We start from the raw sequence: 26,175 nt of genomic DNA, 5'->3' as shown, positions 1-26,175 counted from the left end.
CTGTGAACTGCAATACCAAGTCCTCTGCTAGCTTTTATACACTGTTATCTGGCAGGTAGAGTGACTCTTACTCCCAGATCTGCTGCCCAAAGTTATAAGAGAAATGGTAGAGGGAATCAGCCAGCTGGATAATTAAATCCCAGGCCTCAGGGTAAGGAACATGGAGCCCTGCCTGGCTCTGGGTTTTACTGAAGAGAGGCTTAGTGCTGGGTGTCAAGACTAAGGCCTGGGTTTAATTCTCTCCCTCATCTAAGCATAAGGTATCTGCATTGAGCTGTGCTGCTTGGAGTTGGGGAAGGTTTGATGCAGGCAACATTTTTATACTTTGGTATACCTTTTCATTCAGTTATACTAAAACCAAGCCCTATGGTTTTCACATGGCTTCTTTGGCTCTTATGAAGGTACTTTGGTATGTGGATAGCTATTCAAACTGGTGTGTCTGTGGGGAGATGACCCCTAAAATGCATGAGATAATTTGTTTACAAAGACAGGTTATTTTGGCTTCCAGTTTTAAGGATTTCAGTCCATGGTCATTTGGGTCTGTTTGTTTTAGGCCTCTAGTGAAGGAAGGAACATGTGACAAAGCCGTCTGTTTACTTCATGGTGTCTGAGAAGAAAAAAAGGAGAAGAGTCCTAAAATACCTTCAACTGCACACACCCAGTGCCTTCAAACTCCCCAGTAGGCCCCACCTCCTAAAATTTCTACCACCTCCCAACAGCACCACAGCCTGGGACTAAACCTTTAACTCATGGGCCTCTGGGGATGCTTGTCTAAACCACAGCCCAGGAGAAAACAATAAAAACTGATATGAAGTTATAAACACTTCAATATAGAAAATAAAAGGGGTAAAAGACAGAGCTCCTTCAAACTAGCTGATTGGGAACCTTTTCTGTAGCAGCAATGTTTGCAGTATAAACTGACAGTGAACAATTAGTCATTACGTTATCAGAGAGTACACATTCCCAGAAGTGGGAAAGTCAGGGCAAAGTTGTCTGAAAACAGAAATGAGACCAAAACTCTGTAGCCAAGTCAGATTCTCAGAGTGGCTGGAGATAGTGGATGGGAAATAATGGTTGGAATGAGATTGGCAACACTGGCAGAGGCCAGATCTTGTGTAGCTTTGTGAACCATGGTAAAAAGTAAAGTTTAATTTAGATTCAGTGGGAAGGGTATTTTAAGAAGAGTAACATGATCTGAGTTGTATTCTAAAATGAACACACTGCTTCTGGACACATAGTGGGTTTATGTGGAAGCCACAGAGACATCTTAGAGACAATTGTTAAGAGGTTCTCACAATAGCTAAACAAGAGGGATAGTGGTTTGAAATAGTGTCTAAGTACAAATGGTGGAAGGTAAAGTTAAGACTTGCAGAGAGATTTGCTACAGGAACACAAACCTTATATTTTTTTCTCAACTTTTGTCTTAAAAGGGCTGATGGCTATGCCATTTTCTGAGGATGGAAAACAATGAAGGGAAAAGCAGATTTAAGGGAGAAACAATCAAGTGTGCCAATTTGGGGCTGTTGAAGTTGAAGACCTAGTGTGAAAGTAAGCAGGAGGCTATATGAATCAGAAGTACTGAGAGATGTCAGAGGTGGAGATTGAGAATTAGGAGTCATCAGTATAGAAATAGTGTCCACAAACTTAGGAATGGAGGAGGTCATGTAGGAGAGTATGGATGGAGACGACAGGGTCCAGGCAAGACCCCTGAGGCACTACAATTTCCTGAAGATTAGGAAAGAAAGAGCCAGAAAAGGAAGCTGAGAATGATCTGAAATATAAGATAATTTCATATGATGTCTTTCTGTGTGGTTTTATATAGTTCAACCTCTTCAGTTTTCACTTTAACTTCCAGAACTAGAGCCAGGCATGGTACCACATGTCTGTAATCCCAGAACTTGGGAGGCTGAGGCAAGAGAATTGCTGTGAGTTTGTGGCCAGCCTAGACTGCATAGTGAGTTCAAGGCAGGCCTGAACTACATAGTGAGACTTTGTCTCTAAACATATAAATAAAGGAATGGATGAACAGACAAATAAAAATGCTTCTAGAGCTGCAAAGTAAGGATGGACATTAAGCTGTATCTGTTGTAGCTCAAGCCTTATCGCTTGCTACTAATGCAAATCAGTTAATGTCTCTGTGATTCCATATCCTTCCCTGCAAAATGGAGTTGATGGTTGAAAATATTATGTGTAAGAACCTACAATTGGCTGCAGACAGGCAGGTCTGCGCATGCCCTACCGAAGTCCCCAGTCCCACGGAACACACCGAGTCAGTCGGCCTGCTGTAGACAGGCAGGTCTGTGCATGCCCTACTGAGGTCCCAAGTCATGTGGAACATGCCGAATCAGCCCGCGCCCCAGCAACAATCCACTGGACCGCCTCCTCCCAGCCCCGCTCCTCTGTACAACCACCTGGTTCCACACTACAAAGACGCAGAGGACACCAGACCACCAGACCACGGTACTGAGTCCTGCTGCTCCTGGCTCAGAGGAAAGGGCTTCTGAGCTGCCATCCCACTGCTTCTCAACCAGAGGAAGGGGCTTCCTGGCCACCATCCCTCCCACTGCTCCCAGCCCAGAGGAAAGGGCTTTTGGGCCACCTTCTCTCCCGCCTCTCCTGGCCCAGAGGTAGGGGCTTCTGAGCCACCATCTCACTGCTCCTGGACCAGAGGAAGGGGCTTCCCGGCCACCATCCCTCCTGCTGCTCCCAACCCACAGGAAAAGGCTTTTGGGCCACCATCCCTACTGCTGCTCCTGGCTGGTGTCCCACCTCTCCCAGCTCAGAGGAGGTAATCCATGCAGGCGACAACAGGCCCCCACCCAGTCGAAATGAGAAAACACATAAATAAGTCTCAAAACCAGACTTCCAGATCACCTACAGCAACCCCAAAGGGAAATGAGATGGAACACTCTGATATTCAAACACCTGGACCCACTGAACTGGCAACAAAAGGGGATCTGGAAAAAATGAAATCAAAAATAATTTCTCAGATAACAGAAGAAACTGGCCCCTAGTGCAAGACTTGATTAATAAATCTAGAGAGGAGCTCAGAAACATGATAGAATCCCAACATAGGAAACAAATAGAATCCATAAAACAGATGCAAATAGATTTCCAGGACATGAAAAATTTCATTGAAAGTCTACACAGCAGATTGAGCCAATGTGAGGACAGAATTTCAGATATAGAAGATGAGATTGCAATTAGTGACCAGGAAAAGAAAAATTGCTACAAAATTATAGGAGAACATGAGAAATCAATCCAGCAGCTGCAAGATGATGCAAAGAAGAATAACATAAGACTGAATGGAGTCAATGAAGAAACAGGAGAGAGTGCAGATGACGTAAAAAATCTTTTTACAGAAATAATGGCAGAAAATTTCCCAAGCAGGGGAAAAGAGCTTGACATACAGATAAGTGAGGCATATAGGACTCCAAATAGCCTTGATCAAAAAAAATCTACACATGGGCATATAATTGTTAAGATTCTAGAAACTCAACAGAAGAACAGTTCTCCAAGCAGTCAGAGTAAAGAAACAAATCACATACAAAGGAAAGCCCATCAGAATCACAGCAGACTTCTCAACACAAACCATCAAGGCAAGAAGAGCTTGGAGTGACATATTCCAAGCCCTAAAAGAAGACAGCCTCCAACCCAGATTGATGTACCCTGAAAAACTATCTTTCAAAATGGATGGAGAAATAAGATACTTTCATGACAAAGAGCACCTTAGGAACTTTGTGAATACCAAACCAGCACTCCAAAGAATTTTGCACAATATCCTAGGAAGAGACATTGAGGATCACAACCCCATGAAGCAAAGCAGAATGAACCCATCTGGCATGACAAGAAGTTAAATGTAAAGGGGGAGAACCCAACAAAAAGAAAAAGTCATGGCAAAGACAAGTCAATACATTTCAGTTTTAACCATCAACGTTAATGGTCTCAATTCACCAATCAAAAGAAATAGACTGGCAGAATGGGTCAAGAAGCAAAATCCAACAATATGCTGCATACAAGAAACACAATTCAAAAGGAAACTCATACACTGAAAGTTAAAGGGTGGAAAACAATACTCCATGTGACAGGAACCCGAAAAAAAGCAGGAGTAGCTATCCTCTTTGCAAATCAGGTAGATTTCAAACCAACACTGATTAAGAGAGACAAAGAAGGACACTACATCCTTGTAAAGGAAAGAATCCAAGAGGAAGAGATGACAATCATAAATATCTATGCACCAAACACTAGTGCACCCAACTATATAAAACAAATACCAACGGACATGAAAAGTCATATATGCACTAAGACAATTGCAGTAGGGGACCTCAACACCCGTCTGTCACAGATAGATCAACTAGACAAAAGATAAGTAATGAAATACTAGAACTCAATTAAACTCTTGAACAAATGAACTTAACAGATGTTTACAGGCTCTTCCACCCCACAAAATCAGAATACACATTCTTCTCAGCTGCACATGGGTCATTCTCCAAAATAGACCACATACTCACACATAGAACATGTTTAAGTAAGTGCAAAGGAATTAAAGTTATCCCCTGTATATTATCAGACCATAGTGCGATGAAATTGGAGATCCATAGCAAAAGAAACTCAAAAAATTTCATAGACACTTGGAAATTGAACAACACACTTCTGAATAACCAATGGGTCACAGAGGAAATTAAAGAAGAAATCAGACAGTACCTTCAATTAAATGACAATGACAATACAACATATCGGAATCTATGGGACACAATGAAAGCAGTCTTAGGAGGGAAATTCATAGCAGTGAATATGCATATTAGGAAAACAGAATGAGCCCAATTAAACAACCTGATGCTGAACCTCAAGCTTCTAGAAGAAGAAGAGCAGGACAAACTCAAAGCTCATACAAGGGAGGAAATTATAAAGATCACAGCAGAAATCAATGCAATGGATATTAAGAGAATGATACAGAAAATAAATCAAGCCAAGAGTTGGTTGTTCGAAAGAATCAACAAAATTGATAAACCCTTAGCCAACCTTATCAGAAAAAGGAAAGAAAATGCCCAAATCCATGCAATTATAAATGAAAAGGGTGAAACTACAACAGAACCAGCAGCAATCCAGAGGATCATCAATACCTACTTCCAGAACCTATACTCCAATAAGACAGACAACACAGAAGAAATGGACAGATTCCTAGATACATATGAATTACCAAAGTTGAATGAAAAAGACCTAAAAATTCTAAACAACCCAATATCAACCAATGAAATTGAAAATGTAATTAAAAACTTATCAACTAAGAAAAGCCTGGGCCCTGATGGCTTCACTGCTGAATTCTACAAGACATTTAGAGAGGAACTGCAGCCACTACTGTTTAAACTCTTCAATGAAATTGAAAGGGAAGCAATACTCCCAAATTCATTCCTGGAAGCAAGCATCACCTTGATCCCCGAAGCACAGAAATACCCAACCGAAAAGGAGAACTATAGGCCAATCTCACTAATGAACATAGATGCAAAAATCCTTAATAAGATACTGGCAAACAGAGTGCAGAAGATCATCAAGAAGATCATACACCCTGACCAAGTGGGATTCATCCCAGGGATGCAGGGAGGGTTCAATATACACAAATCAATCAGTGTAATTCACTATATCAATAGAGCCAAGGACAAAAACCATTATAATCATCTCCATAGATGCAGAAAAAGCATTTGACAAAATCCAACATGCACTTATGATAAAAACCCTACAAAAAATTGGAATAGATGGTCTCTACCTCAAACTGAAAGAAACCGCCTATGAAAAACCAACAGCCAATATCATACTAAATGGTCAAAAACTGAAATCCTTCACACTCAAATCAGGAACAAGACAAGGATGTCCACTATCACCACTCTTGTTCAATATAGTTCTGGAAACATTAGCCACGGCAATTAGACAAGAGAAAGAAATAAAAGGAATAAAGATAGGAAATGAAGAAGTCAAATTGTCCTTATTTGCAGATGACATGATACTGTATATAGAAGAACCCAAGAACTCCACCAAAAGTCTTCTAGACTTAATAACCAAATTCAGTCAAGTAGCTGGTTACAAGGTCAACACACAAAAATCAATAGCTTTCCTCTACACAAATGACAGACTCACTGAGAGAGAAATAGGGCAAATAATTCCTTTCACAATAGCATCCAAAAAACTGAAATACCTAGGAATCAACCTAACAAAAGAAATCAAAGACCTTTTCTCTGAAAACTATGGCACTCTGAAAAGAGAGATTGAAGATGATATCAGAAAATGGACAGACATCCCCTGCTCCTGGGTAGGAAGGATTAATAGAGTGAAAATGGCCATACTTCCAAAACTGCTATATAGATTTAATGCAATTCCAATTGAGATCCCAGCAGCATACTTCATGGACCTTGAGAAAACAATCCAAAAATTCATTTGGAACAAGAAGAGACCCAGAATAGAAAAAGCAATTCTAGGTAACAGAGACATGGCATGGGGTATCACAACCCCCAACCTGCAACTCTACTACAAAGCTACTGTGATAAAAACAGCATGGTACTGGCCAAGAAACAGACCTGAGGACCAGTGGAACAGATTAGAAGATGCAGAAACAACGCCAGACACACTCAGCCATCTCATTTTCGATAAAGGAGCCAAACACCCTCATTGGAGGAAAGATAGCCTCTTTAATAAATGGTGCTGGAAAAATTGGGCTTCAACTTGCCAAAGATTAAAACTAGACCTGTATCTCTCACCATGCACTAAACTAAAATCAAAATGGATTAAAGATCTAAATATTAAAATAGAAACTCTGAACCAGTTGGAACAGAGGTTAGGTAGAACCCTTGAAGACATCAGTTTAGGAAAAGATTTTATGAACAAAACCTCAGTTGCCTGTGAACTAACACAAACAATCAACAAGTGGGATCTCTTCTTATTAAAAGGCTTCTGCACAGCAAGAGAAACCACCAGCAGTGTGAAGAGACAACCCACAATGTGGGAAAAAATCTTCTCCTGCTCTTCCTCAGACAAAGGTCTACTATCTCGAATCTATAAAGAACTTAAAAAGATCAGACCTCCCAAATTTAAAGACCCAATCTGAAAATGGGCATCTGAAATGAACAGACATTTCTCAGACAAAGAAGTAGAAATAGCAAATAAATACATGAAAAATGTTCAACATCATTGGTCATTCGAGAGATGCAAATGCAAACAATGCTGAGATTCCACCTCACTCCGGAAAGAATGGCTGCTATCATGAAATCAACCAATAAGAAATGCTGGCAGGGCTGTGGGGAAAGAGGAACCCTACTCCACTGCTGGTGGGAGTGTAGACTGGTGCAACCACTGTGGCAATCAGTATCGAGATACCTGAAAAACTAGGACTGGAAGTCCCACTTGACCCTGCTATTCCACTGCTGGGGATCTTCCCCAAAGAATTAAAAGAATCATACCACAGTGATATATGTGCGCCTATGTTCATAGCAGCACAGTTTGTGATAGCTAAAACTTGGAAACAGCCCAAATGCCCATCAACTGGAGACTGGATCAAGAAAATGTGGTTTTTTTATAAAATGGAGTACTACTCAGCCATAAGAAATGAGAAGTTAGAGACATTTATAGCTAAATGGATGCATATTGAGGCCAAACTCTTAAGTGAAATAAATAGGACACACATGTGTAAATACCGAATAGTTTCTCTGGTGTGAGAAACTGAAAGGTAAATAAGGACTAAATGTATAATAGATAATGTGAAATAGGAAGAAAAGGAGCAAAGAGGAAGGAGGTGGGAGGCCTAGGGGAAAGGCTAGAAGGGAATGGGATTAATATGAGAAAATGGAAAAATAGGAACAAAAGCTTTATAAATAGGGAGGAATGGAGGGGTTGAAGGGAGGGCTGGGCAAGAGTGAAAAATAAGAACCAAGAGAGACTATGTAAAGGTGCAAATTTCCAATGATGAATGTCATTATATTGTATACCTAAAATGTACCAATGATTAGAATGAATAATCGATAATGTAAAATAGGAAACAAAGGTCCAAAGGGGTAGGGGTAGTGGGAGGGGCAGGGGAAAGGAAAGAAGGGAAAAGAAAAATGCTGAGAAATGGAAAAAATGGAAATAAAGTCTTTGTAAATAGGGAAGGATGGAGGGGGTGAGGGGAGGGCTAGGAATGGGGAAAAAATAAGAACCAAGATGCATTATGTAAAGGTACAATTCCCAATGAGAAATGTAATTGTGTTGTATACCTACAATGTACCAATAAAAAAATTTAATAAAGTGCAAAAAAAAACCCCTACAATTATGCTGTGTACGTATTATTAACCCAATAAATGTTTTTGGGTTTTTTCGGTTTTTTGTTGGTTTTTTTTTGGTACCAGGGATAGAACTTGGGACCTTGTGCTTGCGAGGCAGGCACCGGAACCACTGAGCTAAATTCCCGGCCTTTAACCCAATAAATGTAATCTAGCAATTGCTAAATAGCTGTAAAATTATTTGCATTTGACATTCAAGTGGGACTGGGAAAAGTTTGTATCTCAAGGGAAACAGATATAGTGTATGATGAAGCCACCTTTGAAACAACTGTTTGACCCCAACAGTTGTAACAGTATTTCTACTTTCCTTTCTTTTAGGCTCTTTAAAATAATAATAACTGACACATAAACAGGCCATCACTTTTACTACCCATAGTACCACAATATAAAAAACAAATATTTTATTCCAGGTATGCATTTCAGTCTTCATTTTCCCCAACTAAATTTTTTTATAAGAAGAGCCAGTAGCCAAACTCACTATGTTTACTTTCTGTCTTGTTTGTGGAGTGGCTAAAGATGCTTTTCCATGCCAAAAAAAGGCAGAGTTAGAATGAAACCATAATGTCCATACAACCAATAAACCAAATAACAAGTCCTTATATAAAAGCATAATATGTTCACCATTAATATGTGCCAAAGCGAAAAAATATTTTTAAAGCAGATTTTATTAAGTATCACTATTTGTAGAACAAATGGGGGAGTCAATTTCAATAACATAAATTAAAAGGAAACCTTGTTCCATTAATTTCAATTAAATAAAGCAATTCAAGTTAAACTAATTAAGTATTATCAAGCAAGGGAGTTGGGAAACTTCTTCAGTAAATAGAATGATTTGTATTTAACATGTCTGTTGTTTATCCATAAATTGATGTTTCTAATTATTTGAAAGCAATTCGTTCTCTTCAGCAAATTAAATGTTCCTCTCTGCGTGTGTTAAACTATTTCATTGGCAGTTTTCTATAAAGCAAAGTTAGCTTCAACTTAATTTCTATCCAAATTAAAGTTCCTATCATTTATGAGATCCTAAATCTTTTTGAAACTGGTGTTAAAATTAGGCTCTATTACTAAACTTGAGAAAAGAGAAGGATCTCTTTGTCCATAATTCCAATATCCAATACAATAAATTAAGCGAAAAAATGATTTTACTTGGGAAGAAACTGTGAGGAACATCTGCCACTGTAAACAGTGGGAGGTCTGACTAGGATACAATGTCTTAGGTTCAAACCCATTTGAAATTCTTAATTCTGTCTGAGTATACCATAGTACATTGAACATCTCAAACATTCTTATTATATATTGAAAGGAAGGCAGAAAAGGCAGGAAGAAAGGGAGAGAAAGGGAGGGAGGGAAGAAGGAAGGGCAAAAGGAAGAAAGGAGAGAACCTCCTTGATTAAAAGTTGGCCTGGCAGTATTAATTTGTTTATGAACAAGTTCAGTCACCAGGGATTGGCTCAAGCCTGAAGTTTCCAAAGTTAAGTTGATGTGCTCTATTGAAATTTATCCAGGAATTGCACACCTTTTTGCTGAAAAGTTGCAACAGATGTCCTATCCAAGGACCAATAATGTTTATTCCTGTAGGCTGAATCCATATGTGAAGAAGCAGAAGAGAGCGTTTCAGAACTGGTTAGTCAACTTTAAGTTATGCTCAGTGCACTGTATCGGGAATACAAAAGCATTTTCCAGATGGCATCATAAAGTCAGTTCATTTTTGCAAAGCACCATCTTATTTTTGAGAAATAGCCTCTTGTTTTTCATTCTCCTTGGTTGCTTTAGAATTACTCTTTCTCACCATAAATGCGACACTTAAACTAGAGGGTTGGGTGGGATATCTGCTCTGCATTTGAAAAATGTCTAATAGGCTGTGAGTTTACGGATATGAATTGAGGAGGATGATAAGATACTGTCTTAACCGCTGGCTAGGCCATCAAGGATACAGAGCGCCAGATGGATGTTGGGATTCTACTCTCGCTGCTAATGATATAACCTTGGGTGATTCACCTAATTACACTGTTTGAATGTCTACATATGCTATATATGCATGAGAGCTATTCTAACTTTGAGAAAGTCATTTGTGACTCATGAGGACTACCTATCATTTGAGTTATTTCTTTACTTGCTTGTCTATATGAACTCTATGCAGTAGCCTAATTTGGGCTGTTCAAAATTCATGTTTTCTATCAAGCTCTTTCCTTGGCCTAGAATGGACTTTCTCCTCTTATTTGTCTTGCCAAAGCCCATTGTCATTAGAGGTACCAATCAAGTCTTCTCAGTTAAGCCATTCATGTACCTATGTCACACCGTGAAGGGATTTACACTTAAAATTTTACTTAGTCATCAGAACAACCATGTAAAGCAACTCTTTATGTTTATTTTATGGCAGCGAGTATGAGACTCTTATAAAATGTTTTATTGTCTAAATCTCAAAGGTCCTATCAGAGTCCAGACTTGAACTCAGGTCTCTTTGTCACTATAAATCCCTTCTACCAGTCCACTGAGTCTCCTGGTGGCATTTCTTATATTTTTTGTTGCATTTATTAATTATTATTATTCTATGCCTGTTTAATGCAAAGGTTCATATTGTCTAAAAGAAATAATGAATGCTTGGAAAAAAGGAATAATATCTTTATACTTCGTACATTAGAATGTAAGTTCTACAAGAGCAGAGAATTTGACTCTGTCATTCACTGCTTCTCTAGTGCACACAGCAGTGCTTAACATGTAATTAAGCACAATTCATATTTACTGAATAAATTTCAGTATTGTCTCTTATAGTGTCTGATCCTAGTTATAGAAGTTCCCAATAAATATTTGTTCTTAGTGAAAATAAGGCTATGCCTTCATAAAAATGTTCAAATCTTCTTAAATACAAAATGAAAACCATTCTCTTCTTATAGCATTTACTGTCTGTTATCTGTTATCCATCTTCTGATATTGACCTTGTTTGCTCAACTGTGACTATTCTCAAATAACTCACTATTTACCCTACTCTTGGTTTCTTATGCTAATACCAAACCATGTCACATTTGGCTCTAGGTAATTCACACTCTGAGAATTTACAATGAGCAAAAATTGCTTACTAAGTATCGTTTATTGAGTACAAATTATTGCCATGCTAACCATTTCAGTTATTTTGTTAAATTACCACAGAACAAAATCTTAACTACATTTTGTTGGTTAGGAAAATAGAGTTCAGAGAAATTCTGCTTAATTGCTGAGGACCACATAGCAAACAAAGTGATGAAACAGCATTAAAACACAGGCTCCAAACCAATGAACTTTGCTATATCCATGTGGCTTTCTATGTCCTGGGAGAAGAGGCTGAATATGTTTGCCAGCTGGCATGTTCAAATTGGACAAGTCCTAACAGTCCAGTCAGATATTGTGAAAAATGAGACTGCATTTTTGAGGGTTGAGTATTGGGAAAACTTCAGAATCATTGATGGACACACAAAGATCAATTGTTTCTGCTTGGTTTCTTAACATAATTTTGATATCATTAAACATGCAACTAAAGTTCCAACCCTGAGTAATGTTGTTTAGTTGGTGGGAACTGTTTTCTATGCATTAGTGAAAGAAACCATTAATATGTAACATTATCTGTAGCTTCATCCTAGTAAAGCCCCATTGGTTTTCATTAACATTTGAAATATGTATAATATTTTTCTGATTTAACAAGTCTTGATCAATTAAGATTAACATTAGTCTTGGTTGGCCCTGAATCACAACTTGTTATTATTTCAGTGAGTAAGAATGAGTGAATAGGTACTGTTCAGGGAATATTTAAATGTGAAAAGAAAAGCTCAATACAAAAACTTTCTAAGTTTTTGTAGTAACTTACAGTGTTCACAATTTTAAAGATAGTGAGAGTCTAGTAGTTCTTCTGTCTACCAAAATGAGCTGTATTTGGAATCTTGCTTAAGTCTATTTTTAATTCATTCTGTTAAGTACTCCTATGAGGTTTGTCATTGGCATAAGTACCTTTCAAGAGACAACCTAATCAGACAGAGAATGTTCTAGGATTCTAGTAAATGAACTCAGATATTTTTTCTCTACTACCTATCATATATAACACTGGATAAACTTCCCATAAGACTATTGTTAGTTTATTCAACTTTAAATTGAGATTAATCTATAACTCAATTTCAAAGAGATCTAAAATATGCAAAGTGCTTAGAATTCCTTTAATCAAATCACAATAATAATATTGAGTAGAAGCCTGAGAGAATGTAATATGCTACTATTTTCTTCATTTGATTTCTATGCAGTATGGTAATAGATGCACAGAAAGCAGAAGATTTAATTCATAATATCTGTTACATTGTCCAATTCCAGAGATATAGGGGAAAAAGCTGTAGTGTATCTTAGGAAACAGTATTGTTGTAGTAGTTCTACTGCAATATTAATAAATCAGTATCTTGATAGACTCAAGGAGAAAGCTGACTTTTATCTTATTGTAGGCATCTAAAGTCCCTTGATCTGCTGGCTTTGACTCATTGCTTGGAAGAACATTAAACAGTATCTCCATTTACCAGCAAATCAGTAATTAATGATAAATTATTTAGATGATGGCAGGCTGCCTTTGGCTATACGAACTATATAAGCAGATGAGACTTTTTAAAAGGATGTCTGTCATTCTTTATCAGCAGAAAAGATGCACATATTAAATAGTCACTGAACAGGCTATGGACACTTACTATGTGTTATAGTTTGTGTACAATGCCAAGATAAATCAGATATGGTCCCTACCTTTAAGGAACACTGCATCTAATGAAAAGAAAGACACATCAATTGTTAATTGCAGTATGATTTCCAATATCACTCTTTGTCAAAGTTATCATAACCAGAAGAAATAATGTGGGAAATATGACAATATACTCAAAAGTCAAATGAAAATTATAGAATAAAAATCTATTAAATAATAATAACATTTAGAAAATATCAAATTTATATATGAGAAACAATGCAAAAGGAGGTAAATAAAGCAAAGAACTGGACTGAAGTTAAAGGTAATGGGGCTTGGTCAGTGAGTGCAGGTACAGGGAAAATTTGTAGAGGAGAAAGTTGAAGAAATTTCCTTCTAGATTATGCTGGACAAAGTAGTCTTCAGCTCCTAGAGGAAGTCAACAACAGTAAAACAAAAATTCTTCCATCTCTATAAGCTTCTTAAAAAGCTAGCAGAAGCCTTAGTCCCTTCTTGAATGGATCAGAGGAAAAGGGGATGTGGGGCAGGTGTGAGGAAAGCCATGGCCACCTCCTGCAGCCTTGCTCGCTTATCCATGGGTTTCCTTCCTAAGCCTTGGTTCAGGTGTACATGATGCAAATACCATTAAACATGTGTAATTTATCTTGCAGTTGCCTTAATCCTACATCAGTCCCTGTGCTTAGCTAGGAGACATAAGGCCGGCTTGTCTTGGGGAATGGAGAGAGAAATAAAACCCAAGGTGTTATATTCTTAATTTTAAGCTTAAAGACTTTAAGTGAGAAACATAAAGATTTTGAAATAAAATATTTGGTAAACTGGTTGTTTCCTCTCCCCACCAATGCTGCAATGTTTCATTCTGAGTCTGCTGCTGGGGCATGGAAATGTTCTTGAATTTGTCTGATTTAAAATTTAATTGATAGAGAAATTACTGATCTGACTTGCATCACCGTAAAGAAGCCTACAGAAATAGAGCTCAAGGTGAAAATTAAATCCAATTTTAGGAAAACATACAAAGTACCAGTTCTACACATCAGGATTTGTGACTGAGAAAGTTGCTTTAGCTTAACTTTCAGAGGTAAGTCACGTGTCCACATGCAACTTCTCGGTGATCCATAGCCAGAAGCTTTCTCCATTTCTTTTCTGATGCCCTCATTTTTTAAAAACTAGTAAAATATATTTCATTGTACAAATAAGGTCTTAGGTTAACTAGACAACAGGGTTATGGGTAAAATATAATTAATCAGGAAGGACAGTGATTGATTATTAGGGCCTTTCCTATATTAATTTGTGAAAGGGCATGCAGGTATCAATACTTGAAGATCTAGGGGTCAACTATAATACAGGAGCCACAGGAAGGAGAAACAAATACATCCTCCTAAGAGAAATTGTTCCCTGAGGTGTTGGCACAAGCAGTTCTTCCTTTATGGTTTATAAATATGTTTGAAAAAACTAATTTCTGAAGTTTAGTATGTGGAAAAATTACTCTATCATTATAACTGCTGAAAATTATGTTAGGTGCTCTGCACAATTTGACTTAAAGTTTTCTTTTTGTAAGTTTTAAGGCGATCTTTAGGAATTTTTTCTTTGAATTTATAATAATATTTACCCGAAATTCTGAATCCTTGCAAATAAAATGGTGAGATTTGAGGAACTGATGATGTGTTGATTAGTGAGTCTAGGATTCCCAGGTAGGTTTAAATCAGAATCCAGCCTTAATAGTGAGTTCCCTCCAGGAGACAGGTGTGGTGGGAGAGCTCTTGAGGAAGACAGTCCAACTGTTTATTTAAACAAGAAATTGTCTTTGAGGGGGATGGGTGTGAGCTCCTGAGATCAAAGTTACCCCAAAGTTAAAGAATAAAAATTCAACAAGATTGTTCTATAGATCCAGGTCTGAGTCAAAGAGTGAGAGCTGCAATCAAGGCTGAATGATATCTTAAAGACTTTACTCACTAACATCTATCAGATATTGAGAGTTCAGTGCAGCAAGACCATGTAGCCCCTGTGATGGTAATTGAATGGATTGAATAGAAGGCTTTTGTCCTACTCCAGGGTGATTATGGGAGCCCAGAGAAGTTAAGAAATGGACATGATAATCTGGACAGCCATTCTGTCTTGTGGCAGTCTGAGTGGAAGGGAAGAAGCCATAGAAGATGTCTTGCTTCAGCAGCTGCTCCATGGCCATGGTGGAAGATGACAAGAACCAGGAGATACTAGTTCTGAGAGCTCTACAAAATTAGTGGGATAGGTAAAGGATTCATTCCTGAACTCAAATTAGAGAATTCTTGGCTTCTCAGTCTCCCCTGAGAAGAATGTGAACAGATAAGAGTTGGGGATTGGGAAGGCCTGGTGTTCCTGCAATGTGAGTAGGGACAAAACCAAGGAACTCTCTGTGCACACAAATGTGTGAGAGAGTTACTGTTACTGTAAATATATTTTTTATTCTTGGGTTGATGTAGCCTGAAAAAGGTTGATTTATTTCAGATTTTGCCAGTACCTTAAAAGTATATTATTTAATTACCCTTTTTCAGAATGTTTGTGGTCCCTTTCACTTGAACAGTTGTCTGAAGTGGTTCTGGTACATTTTTATCAACTTCTTCATCTTAAAGTGCTTTTATAACTTTATAGGTCCACCAAGGAAGGACCTAAATAACCGATTGTGGCTGATGAAAGGAAGGAGAGTTATACTGATTATCTTTGTTGTTGTTACTTTACTTTTTAAAAAATTCTTTTATTGGTACATTGTAGGTATACAACACAATTACATTTCTCATTGGGAACTTGTACCTTTACATGATGTATCTTGGTTCTTATTTTTTCCCCATTCCTTGCCCTCCCTTCACCCCCTCCACCGTTTCCTATTTACAAAGACTTTGTTTCCATTTTTTCCATTTCTCAGCATTTTTCCTTTCCCTTCTTTCCTTTCTCCTGCCCCTCCCACTACCCCTACCCCTTTGGACCTTTTCTTCCTATTTCGCATTATCAATTATTCATTCTAATCATTGGTACATTTTAGGTATACAATATAATGACATTCATCATTGGAAATTTGCACCTTTACATAATCTCTTTTGGTTCTTATTTTTCCCCTTTCCCCTGGCCTCCCTTCAACCCCTCCATTCCTCCCTATTTACAGACACTTTGTTTCCATTTTTCCATTTTCTCATATTAATTCCATTCCCTTCTCTCCTTTCCCCTACCCCTCCCACTTCCCCTTCCCCTTCGTCCCTTTTCTACCTATTTCACATTATCTATTGTACCTTTTAGTCCTTATTTACACTTTCAGTTTCTCACACCAGAGAAACTATTCAGTATTTATACATATGTGTCCTATTTATTTCACTTAAGAGTATCACCTCAATGTGCATCCATTTAGCTATAAATGTCTCTAATTTCTCACTTTTTATGGCTGAATAGTACTCCATTTTATTAAAAAACCACATTTTCTTTATCCAGTCTCCAGTTGATGGATATTTAGGCTGTTTCCAAGTTTTAGCTATTACAAATTGTGCTGCTATGAACATGGGTGCACATAAATCACTGTGGTATGAGTCTTTTAATTCTTTGGGGAAGATCTCCATCAGGGGAATAGCTGGGTCAAGGAGGACTTCCAGTCCTAGTTCTTTGAGATATCTCCATATTGCTTTCCACAGTGGTTGCACCAGTCTACACTCCCACCAGCAGTGGAGCAGGGTTCCTCTTTCCCCACAGCCCAGCCAGCATTTGTTATTGGTTGATTTCATGACAGCAGCCATTCTTTCTGGGGTGAGGTGGAATCTCAGATTGTTTTCATTCGCATCTCTCAAATGACCAGTGATGTTGAACATTTTTTCATGTATTTATTTGCTATTTCTACTTCTTTGTCTGAGAAATGTCTGTTCATAAAAACAGTGATTAGATGCCACGAAATTGGTGGCAATGCCTTAACCAGATGCATGTTGTCAGGCCCAAGGGCCTCTTCCATTCTTGTCAAGGGCAGTGTTAACCTTCTGTCCTTTCATACAACACATGTCATTGTTACTTTTTAGATAATAGGCAATCATTGTAGAGAGTTCACCCTGGTGAAGTGACAAAACTGTAGGAAAATCAGGCTGTAATGCGCCTCTCTTGGCTTCAGTGTCTTCATCTGTACAGTAGGATGATTCTCTATGTAAACTATGCAACAAAATCATCAGCAAAACTTTAGCTAGGTGAGTCTTCAATGTACCAAATTACAATGAGTGCAGGTGTATTTTAAAACCATCCTATGGTTATGTCCACTACCCTCATTAGAGATCACTGAACTGAGCTGAGGTTTCTTTTCAGCTTTGAAGTACTATTTTTACACACACACACACACACACGCACGCACAAATATATATATATATATATATTTTTTTTTTTTTGTACCAGGAATCAAACTCAGGGCCTCATGTGTTCCAAGCAGGCACAGTGCCACTGAGCTATATCCCCAGATGCCCTCATATATTTTTAGATGCTACTGAAGAGAAATTGAATTGGCACACTATATATTGAAAATCTGGCCATCTTTTAGCTTATGAAGTCCTTTTATAGAAATACATCCCATAGAAATTTGGTAATGCACACAAACATGTATATTCAAACCATTGACATTACATAAATGATTAGGAATAAGATTTTATGAGATAAATAATGTATATCCATAAAACAGAATACTATGTTGTTATTGAAAATTAGATTTTAGAGACCAATTAATGACATGGAAAATATTCATGATATATTTGTTAAATGAAGAATGACAGCTTTTAAAATATACGCAGGTAGTTCCCAGAATTATAGGTGACTACAAGCATGTGAGAACTGTGTTGAGTAAAAAAGATAGACACAAGAATGCATACTGTATGTGTCTACTTATTAAGATTCTCAAGTTACAAATCTAACTTACAGTGATATAAAGCAGATCAGTGGTTGCCTAAAACAGGGAGCAATGACAAGAGCTAGACAAAAGACCACTTTTTGAGGTGGTAGGAATACTTCTTATCTTGATCACTTCTTATCTTGGAGATTACACGGAGTAAAACTGAACACTTGAAATGGGTATATTTTATTGTATTATACTTCGATTAGAAATATACTTTGTTTCAATTATGTGAAATGGATATAAAATGTTAAGACACTCCAAATTTCACTGTTAAAATAAATAAATGACTGAAAGCTAGAGAAATGTTGTTCATTTTAATAAATAAATCTCTGTGCCTGTAAAAATAATAGTATATAAATACAATGGTGGCTAAGTTTGACTGGTAGGATTAAAGGTTATTTTTTTTTCTTTATGCTTTTCTGTTTTTCTTCCAAAGTTTCCAAAATGAACATGTTATAATTTTTATAGTGAAAAAATAATTATTTTAAGTTTATATTTAGAAGATGTTACATGGAAGGATAGATGGGCCAAAGAATTTGGTAACTTCAAATTATTTTTGTCTTGATAAAAAGGGGCCTTTATTAAAAAGAAAGCACAAAAATAAATACAGCAGCAATGTGGGCAAAACATGACCTGGAAGGAATGTGCCCTTGGCTTAACGAGGACCCTAGCTACACAGATGAAGCATGAGAGGGACATCTGCTTCCTTTCACTGGTACAAGCAGAACCTTGGCCAACTGCAGCAGAAACTCAGGCCTATTTTTGTCCAGGAAGTGAGCGTCTGCCACCTTCCCAAGCTGGCGCCTTCTACCCCCTATTTTCAGTCACTGTACACCAAGGTGTCCTGAGTCCTCTGATCACTGGTCTGTTCATCACAGCCTTCTAGTGCCAAGTCATAAAAAGGTAAAAATAAAACAAAACCAAAGGACATGCCAGAGTGAAGGAAATGACACAGGCAGTTGCTCTTGAATAAATAAGCAGAGGGGAAAATATTGCTGGGAACCTAAACAAGGCTTCAGGAGAGGAAGTAAACAAGCAAACAGAGCTCAAGGCTGAGGGTTCCTAGAACAAAAGCCCAGTACTAAAGTCATTTCTAGGGGAGGATAAATAGCTCCTCACTAAAATCAAATAGACAACTTCCGGAGTAGCATTAACTTGAAAAATATTCTATAGATCCATTAACTGTGAAGTCTCATTTGGGGCTCTGGATCCATAAGCCCCTGAAGAATGAGATGTTTAAATCCAGACAAACAGGATAAACTTACCCAGACCTACACTTTAGTCTAAAGCTGCCAGTTTTAGGGGGCGCTCTAGAAAGGTGCCAGTTGTGCTCTATAAAGGCGTTTCCTCATTCATAAAAGATTAATTTTACCTACCTCAGATTCTCTGGTTCAGATCAATGACATGATTATGTGTTTCCAAATTTCTACAGGGCTCACTTCTAGTACAACCAAGATTTAGAAAAAAACTTTCTTTGCATCTTTTCCTTTAGTGTTATACTTTTCAGGGGACTACTCAACGTTACAGACACTGAAGTTCTTAGAGATTTTTCTATTGATTTCATTCCTTAGAGTTTTATTCTGCTTTCCTAAAATCCAGACTTGGCTCCATCAGATAAGACTAGGCACAGCTCCAGATAAAAAATAGCCTGCTTGCATTTTAAATCATCACTCCTCTGCAGCACGGGTACTATTTGGTTGCCTGATCAAAACTCTAGCATCTGACTTTATCTTCCCTTAGAATAAGGAAGACTTTGTCATCCCTCATGCAAATGACTTTCCAAAGGGGATAAATCTTAGCTATAAAGGCAAAGTTAATATCATAGTGCCTGCCTATTTCATATTAAGCTCTCGGGCAAAGGAAATGATGATCATGTGAATGAAAGACTGGGGAAAATGATTTCTTTCAACAGACTGAAGGAAGACCTTTTCAAATTTCTGAACCTATGATAATCCTGAGAGAGTGTGAGGATGGAGGGTAAAAAATAGGCATTTTGTTGTCAGTTTAATTTTTCAACATTTAGTTAATAGTTAAGTAGAGACTCTAGGATTTATTATTAGCATATTTCATTTATTCTTCCCAGAATTGTCCTTCCATTTAAAATATGTTATTACACTCTCATTTTGGGGTAGAGAATACTTTAGAAAGTTTAAATTATTTTAAAATAGTTGTTTGCAGGCTTAGTGAGGGGCTATGCAGTTATACCTGTCAGGGGATAGTACAGGTGAAAATGTAACATGTTATTGCACCACCGCAAGTAACTTCAAGAATAATACTATGTCTTAGGTAATCATCTAAAGTTCAAGTTGCAGGGATATTGTGCTGTATCCAGTCTCTGTGAAGAATGGGTTGAATGAGCCCCTACCTCAGGCTGAGTTTCTCAAGAGCAGGAATCAGATCATTTAGTTTCTTAGTTATCCCTCTCTCTACCCATGCCAGTGTTTGGCCCAGACTGAGTGCTCAGTGTATGCCATTAGGTGACTGTCATTGTTTCTTTTAGGGATCTTGGAAGTGGAGTAAGGCAGGGGTTAGCCCTCCAGATGTTTCTGCCTGCTGCAGAGAAGCCTAGTACAAAGGGAAATCTATGATTGTAAAGGGACAAATAAAATCTTTATATGTACAAAAATGAAGAAATCTGAACAGTTTCTGGCTATAATGGGAAGTAAAATAAGTAACAAATATCAAGCAAACCCGAGGCAGGAAAAAGTAACAAGGAATGAACAAAATAAAGTTCAATAGCAAGGAGCAGAGGGGTTTAAAGAAATGAAACAAAATACTGCAGTTTGCAAAAAAGAACAGTTTAGAATTGGCATAGAGTGGTTTAATTGGCTCTGCACAAATTCCATAAAAGTATGTGGAAATTTCATTCATCTCAAATGGTAGTAACATGCTGATTAAAAATAATGTAACATGACGCTCAACTATATTTACAGATTCAGTGATCTCAGAAGAAATACTTCTAATGTACTTAGAAAAAATTATATATTTGTTGAAGAATCTCCTCCATCTGTTTGTGGGCAAATATCCAAGTGATATGAGAAAGAGCTGCCCAGTCACTAGAAGAAAATAAAGATAAGATTTAAAACAGCAAATCTAAGAAGACTACAGAGAGGGAGTTTCTGTTGTTCAGCCCAAGAAAGTAATGGCTGAAAGATGATTTAATACGTGTCTTTGGCCTATAAATGGTCATTATCTACAGGTTTATGACCATCTGTGTTTTACCTTCCCCAAGGATAGAAAAGAGGAAACGAGCTTAAACTGTAGGAAAATAAATTTAGGTGAATCCAAAGGGACTTCCAGGATGAGGTCTGTGTAATTTTACAAACCCCAGGCGGTTGTGGTATTTCCTCTTCTGGCCTCATCTAGACACAAGTAGGTATTTATTCATTTGGGATGAATATTACAAAGCTCAGCTAGGATAAATCTTCTCAGACTTTAAAAAATCACTTTTATCAAAGTGTCACTTTGATAAAACTTACTCTCCTACCTTAAAACTTTTGTCTGGCTGGAAATCACTTTTAATAACTTGAGTAAAGAGTTATCTTTGATGCTACTAACCTACCATTAGTGGGAAATTATTTTTCATTGATGTATTGCTAAGATTTAGGTTCATTCATTCACATACTTTCTCCTCATTGCCCAAATATCACAGAGTGCTGTTTTTATAATAAAATCAGGGGAGTCTCCTTGCTCCTGATGCCTGGAGAAAATCCAAAGATTGTAGCAGTGAATACCAGGCTTTCCCCAAGCTGACTCAGTCTTCTGGCTGATACTCCCTTCTTTGTGTCCCAGATTCACAGAGCTATACTTTTCAAGTATGACATAGCACCTCACTACCCTATGCCCCCCTCTTTCTCTCTCTCTCTCTTTCTCACTTCTCTCTCTCTCTCTCTCTCTCTCTCTCTGCTGCTACTATCCTTGTCTGTGTGGCTAACTAGAAATTTCTTAATTCTCCATCCAAATGTTTCAGCACTTCTGCAAGAACTTCTGTTTTTCCTAATGAAATCTGTGTTCTCTGTCCCTCATAAGCTATAGTCCCATTAGTACCTCTTCATCCATAGATGATATAATATATATTATGATGAGCTTTAAGTCTATCTTTCCATTAAAACAGAGACAATTTTTTGCCTCTTATGCCCCTTTCCCAATAAATAAATGTTGTTAAATTAGAGGAAGAATGAAAAGGTAATGATATATAAATAATTGTGAAATGGTTCTATAATATTAAGGGTAGAAATTTTACCATAGGTAAAAATGAAAATTTAAGAACATGTGTTAGTTAGTGTTCCATTACTGTAATAAGTACTTGAGATAAAGCAGTTTAAAAAGAAGAAAGATTTATTTCAGCTCACAGTTACAGACCATGACCATTTTCCCCTCTTAGTTTTAGGCCTGTGGCAAGGAAGCATGTCATTGTGGGGAATACACTTTAGAGCAAGCTGTTCTCTTCATGGTAGCCAGGAGGCAAAGAGGAGCAGAATGGAAAAATTGCAGAAATTTTCAGCTTGGCCAGAAAAAAAAGTGTAAATTTCTAACCAAAGTAAGTATGGTTGCAGTTGCTAGTACTATTAAAAAGAAGCCAAGTGCTTTACACTAGGACAATAGGAAAGATCTCATCCCAAGAATCAGCAAAACCCCACCCACTGCTTTTGTTTTCTGATATTCCTGGGGCAGATTCCTTTAAGAAGAGAGCCCAAGAGTTCTCTATTTGCCCAGGACCACCAAAATAGTTTCCCCCAGATATAGTCAGTGAGACATTTAGAGGCTGCTGTAGGCCAGCTGTAGTTCAAACAAGGCCAGCTATAGTTCACAGCTGGCATAACTCAGATCATGCTGCTTTTACAGATATGAAGGATGCAAGAATTAGGGGGTAATGGAGGCTTCCACCACAATTCCAAAAGAGAGCCTAATAAATGAGGTAGTGTGTGGCAGAATCAAAGTTCTTTCAAGTAGCTCCTATCTGAGTGATATATAGAGCTGAGAGTAAAGTCTACACTGCAGTGGAAAACCCAAGAAGCTAGAGATGCCAGGAACATGTAATACCTGCCAAAGGAAGCTGCAAGTAGCATAGAAAACCCATTCAAGAGGTCATGTGACTTCAGCTAGCATTACTGTAGGAATGAGGTTGTCCAAGCCCTGGGGATCCCACATTTCAGGACAGTGTGCCCACAATGTTGGGCTTGAAACTTAGGATCTAGTGTTTGCCCTGCTGGTTTTTGGTCTATCTTTGGTCTAATTCCTCTTAATTACTTCCCTTTATTTCCTTTTTGGAATGGTAAGCTTTATTCTGTGCCATTGTATTTTGGAAGCATGTAATTTATTTTCAGACTTTTACAGGGGCTTACAGCTGGGTTTACACTTAGTCTCAGATGAGAGTTTGAATTTAAACTTTTGAGCAATGCTGAAACAGTTAAGACTTTGGGAAATCCTGGAAATGGACTGAATCCACTACCAGATGAACATGAGCCTTTGGGGGTAGGGACAGAATGGTATGGCTTAGATAAGCATTCCATAAAGGCCTCTGTGTTAACAGCTTTTTTTAAAGCTCTTGTACTACTGGAAGGTAGTGGAACCTTTAAGAAGTAGGGCCTGGGGAAAGTCTTCTGACCATTGGGAGGTTGCCCTGGAAGGAGACAGTGGAACCCAAGCCCCTTCCTCTTCCTCTTTCTTTTGTATCCTGGCAAGTAAGAGAATAGTTTTGCCATGCACACCTGCCACAATGTGCTGCTTCAGCAAAGGCCCCCACAGCATCAAGGACAATGAATTACAGTCTAAAAGCTTCAAAACTATGTGCCAAAATAAAACTTTTTTCTTTATAAGCTGCTTTATCTCAGGGTTTTGTTACAGTAACAAAACTGATTAAAAGTATAATAATGGGAAAAATGTGATGATTGCTTTATTTTTATTTTTATTTTTATTTATAGTTCTAGTCTCAAACCAATTAATTTATATTGAATAATCTGTTCAGTAATGCATTATAATAATAACTGTATGATTTCACAAACTAGTATGTGGATCTGTAATATTTTCTTGCCCTTTATTGACATTGCTGATATCCCAGCTTTAACCCATCTATACCAAAATAAGTAATCTTCTGGGGACAATAAAAGATGTGTTGTGTGGCAGTTACATAAAGCAGTTTTTGAGAGCAGGTTAAGAAAAAGCTAACTGGAAGCTTAAGATGGAAAATCTTCAATTCTGCCTATATTTTAATTAAAGTTACCTTCATTAAATATACAATCTCATTATTTTATTGACTTCTCAAACCTGGATATTTAGAAACTTTAATTTGTCATTATATCTTCTCATTCTCAGGAAGCTTAGAGTCTAGGAGGAGAGAAAGGACATTCATCCAAATGACTGTAATGTGAGGAAAGTTACAACTAGAGAAGAGCTAACAGAGGAGGGCACAGATCCAAAGAGAATAGGCTGAGGTTTTTTGGAGCCCTGGCGTTTAATGGATTTCAGCAGGAGGAGTTGAGCAGTGACATTTTTCAAGTTAATTCATAAACAGAGCAGGAGCAATAGTCAAAAAAATAATAAAATTAAACAGTCACAGTTCTTGTCTAGTGGAAGGAGGCTAGGGGATACATAGTTCATTCCGAAGAAAAGATAAGCTCTGATATTGACCAAGATGATCAGAAGATTGTGCTAAACTCAGTAGTTGATGAGAAAATGTTGAAGATAGTGATTAGGAGAGTGACCAGCAGCACGTGGATGTCCTAAAATAGGAGAAAAGAAATAGAGGGCACTGATTACAGCAATCTCTCTGAGAGGCAACAAAGGTCTGAGCAATAGGAGGTAATAGAGGGAATGACAATGAGGAAAGCAAATCAAGATATGTCTTAGAGAAAGAATACAATCTGCAGGATTACATACCTGACTGCATAAAATGTGAAACAGGACCCAAAATCGGAGTTGAATAAATATTTGAGTTCCCATCTGGGCTCTAAGGAAATAGATGCCACAAATTAAAATTAATACAATAGAGAAACTAGAGTGGAGGAGATGTTGACTGAGGTATGGATACATGGGTCTAGTGCAAATGAAAAACACACATGGAGCTACCTGATACACATTTCTCAAGATGACCCTCTCCTGGAGTCAGAAGGGAGGTTTGGAATAGGAACCTGAGAGGCGTCTCCATAAAGGTGAATCTCAAATATGGGTTTTTCTTTTACTTAAGTGATCCTCTGGAGGACTCTACTTCTTATGAGAGGAACAAAACACTTTATTTTTTAACTGATTTTTATGAACTAGATCAGAATTTTTAGCCCTATGTTAAGATATATACAATAAGCAGTTAAAAGTATACATTTATGAAGCCTTTGATATGTTATGTAAATATGAAGTGACTATTAGAGCACTGTTCTGATCCTGAGAAAGTAAGAAAGAGTAACCTACAGGATACACTAGGACAGTGATGGTGAACCTTTTAGAGACTGAGTGCCAAAGTGCAATCCAAAATCCATTTGTCACATAGTGCCAACACTGCAATTAAACCTGAATACTGAGATTTAAGTTTAGAAAGAACAACTTTACAGTAACATCTTTTATCCTAAAAGAAAAACACAATGATACATGTGCCATAGGTTCACCACCACTGCCCTAAGAGTTTAGGGATTGAGTTATCTACAGTGTTGTATCCTTGTGTGTGTGTGAGAAAAAGAAAGGGAGAGAAGGAGAGACTCAGGAAATGAGAATTTTGTTTTCAGTATTCAGTGTGAAAATACATCAATTTTCCTTCAGTTCTGAGGGATGGAAAAGTTCATGTCTTGTAAAGGATTACTTTTGTATGCCATAGGTGTAATTTGGAACCTACAAGATAGTGTTCAGATGCACACAATAAACTTGGTCTTTTTCAAAAGTTGTTTCATGGCTTTCTTCTTTCTAATAGCTATTCAGCTTGACATAAGATTTAATATCCAGGTGAGAAATGATAAAGTACATTTTATAATCTAAAGAAAGTCAAGAAAAAAGACTTTCATTCTTATTACTTGTTCTCTGTTTTTATCATGCTTTTTATTTTTTCTGATTTTAAAGTCTCAAGGTTAACTGTCTTTTATAAACCAGAGCACAATCCTGGGTATTTGGATCTTTGTGGGGATTTTTAACTATAGTTGTATAAAATATGTTTATATTTTCTTTCTCTATTAGGAAGATGTTACTTTACTCTAAGAAATTAATTTCCCTTTAATTCATTTTAATTTAATTGTCATAATAATGATTATAACTTTAATATACTCTTCAAATGTACAACATATAGAAATGTCTTAGCTATAAACATT

At 37.4% G+C, this 26,175-nt stretch overlaps 1 long non-coding RNA gene and 1 other non-coding gene across 2 annotated transcripts in view; one reads left to right on the top strand and one right to left on the bottom strand.

Annotated features, from left to right (window-relative positions):
- The window catches only part of LOC110347351 (uncharacterized), a 132,826-nt gene that overhangs the window by 72,344 nt on the left and 34,307 nt on the right, over positions 1–26,175 (top strand). The gene's annotated exons all lie outside the window — the stretch shown is intronic.
- On the bottom strand, positions 16,888–17,013 carry LOC147827904 (U6atac minor spliceosomal RNA). Its single transcript, XR_015451722.1, has one exon. It is a non-coding gene; the product is annotated as a U6atac minor spliceosomal RNA (small nuclear RNA).

The sequence above is a fragment of the Heterocephalus glaber genome, unplaced genomic scaffold, assembly GCF_053883595.1.
Source record: "Heterocephalus glaber isolate CG9 unplaced genomic scaffold, H.glaber_assembly_v1.0 deba00001429, whole genome shotgun sequence".
NCBI lineage: Eukaryota > Metazoa > Chordata > Mammalia > Rodentia > Bathyergidae > Heterocephalus > Heterocephalus glaber.
Note: the sequence above shows the minus strand (reverse complement) of the source record. Positions and strands in the feature narration are given on the sequence as shown.